This window comes from Drosophila hydei, unplaced genomic scaffold (assembly GCF_003285905.1).
Source record: "Drosophila hydei strain 15085-1641.00,03,60 unplaced genomic scaffold, DhydRS2 tig00000228-arrow-arrow-pilon, whole genome shotgun sequence".
NCBI lineage: Eukaryota > Metazoa > Arthropoda > Insecta > Diptera > Drosophilidae > Drosophila > Drosophila hydei.
The window spans coordinates 21340-23710 of record NW_022045689.1 but is presented as its reverse complement, the minus strand read 5'-3'; positions in this window follow the sequence as shown (position 1 = coordinate 23710).

Below are 2371 nucleotides of genomic sequence, written 5' to 3'. Positions count from 1 at the left end.
TCGCACAGATACCCTGGCCAAAGCAAGCTGCATTTTGAATAAATTGAAGCCGAATGATGTTGATTCAACTTAATTTTGATCACTTTGTTTGGCTTTAAGTAAGGGACAAATCAATTTTGATAGCTTATCATTTGCTTTGTCTATTTGAAAGCTGTTCAGAATTAGTTTTTCTGTTTTTTTTTAAAGCCTTACAGCTTTGAGTTGGCCACATTGATTTATTAAATAACTTATTAAGGAGTCGATAGTTGCTTTTTATTGAACTTGGCTTGACATTTTATTATAGTTTACAGTTTATTGAAATTTTGTATTAAATTATACTTTTTCCGTCAAACTCGTGCACTTTGTCCATTTTAAGGCCTATATCAAAGATGAAGAACATTTTTGGCTGCATTTGGTACGTAAATAATGTGTAATGTGGCATTTCAAGTTAGGATTAGCCACGAAACGCCATTACAAAAGTGTGTAAAGAGTGCTTAATAGGCTGGCAGAGAAATTGGCCATTAAATACTTATTTTAACGCCATTTCACAGCTCGGATTAGCTGCCCAGCCTTGGCCGTCTGCGCACCTTAGAACGAACCTAATTTACTTTAGCTTGCAATATTTTAGTTTTATTTGTTTTGCATTCATTGATAGGGCTTCTGGCATTCTGTGGCCATTGTATAAATCGTAGTAAATTCATGAAACATTTGAGGATTGGGATTCCAGAAGCAGCTGCTGGCGCGTAGGCATTAAAGCTAATTTGCAAATTGTTGGTCATCAATAAAACTCTTTTTTTATGACACACACACACACACACACACACACACACATACACATGCACACTTGTCTAACTTGCCTAATTGTGTGTGTATTATGAATTTTTATGAGTTTTGTTCTTTTGGGGCGGGCGAAGTGGAGAAGCTGTTACTTGATTTTAATGTCTTTTGTCTGGGGCTTTGCTTTTGTTTAGTCTTAAATTGCTTCTTTCTCTTCTTTCTTCTGTTGCTCTAATCGCATTTTGTGGGACTCTCCAATTTCTGCTGAACTTGTGCAAAACGAATGTGTTACAACAACAACAAAAACAACAACCAAGTATTCAAATTTAATTGCAATAAAAGCAAAATCAACACAAAACCCGTAATAAAATCAAAGCAAAAAATGCTAAAAACGCGACAGACTGAAACCAAAAGCAAACACAGACGAGCATAGAGAAAGGAGCGACTAAGTGAGTGAGCGAGAGAGAGATAGAGAGTGGAAAAGAGAGAGAGAGAGAGAGTAGAACAGTGCTGTCAGTCCAAAATATACGAATGTATGAGTGTGCGAGGGCATATCTCTTGCTGTATATCTTTATAAGCTATGTGCATATGTGTGCGTGTGTGCGTTGTGTGCATGTGTGTGTGTGCATGTGTGTGTGTTTATACAACCGACGCCATATTTAATAACATATCAATGACTATTTCATTTTGTTGTGTATTTGGTTTGGGCAATTTAGATGACAGCCACAAAAACTATATTGCTAGTTATATCAGCGCGCCCCCTCCGCCCACGCTGTCCCCCTCTGCTTCCGTGGTCAAACACCCTCCGAGCTCAGTCACAGTTTTTGACATGCGCCACACACAAAAGGAAAAATAATTGTTATCACAATTTCCCATTTGCCTTTTGTTTCGCTCTAATTCAATTTTTACAAATCTTTTTCCTTGACTCAAATCGAAAGCGAATTCCACTGCACAAAACTAACTGCAGATAACTAATTAAACACTTATTCAGTCTGTAAATATTCCTTTGAAGGCTGTCTCCCGAGTCAAATCGAACAAAAATAATAATCATAAATGTAAATAAACTTATTTCTCTATATATATTTCCACATGAGCTGCTCGATATTGATGGCTAAAATCAGCAGACAAAACTTCAACTTGCCAGTGTCTGTTTCCTCTCCCTCTCTCTACCTCTCTTTCACTGCCTCTCTCTCTCTCTCTCTCTCTCCTTGCCGCGCTGTCTCTTGTTGGGTCCACCGCGGTTTGGTTTTGGTTCGAGATTTGTTGGCGCTTTGTGTTTGTTTTGTGTTTAGCAGACAAACAGCAAAAATGAAAATCAACAACAGATTTGCAAAAGCGCTGAAGCCTCGTTTACCCATCACACACACATACAACACACACAGACATAGCCTGCCCCCTGCCACTGCTCTGCTGCCTCTGTTTGCGTCCTATGCCAGCGGTTTTGTCTCTAAAAATATCATAAATTCTTATTACAATTTTTCATTTATTTATTTTTGCAGTGCTTTATTATTTGTTTTGCCATTTGCCCCCACACCACACACACTCAACACACACACACACACACACACACAGCAGCAGCAGCTGTAAAAAATGTTCATCTGTATGCAAAAAGGAA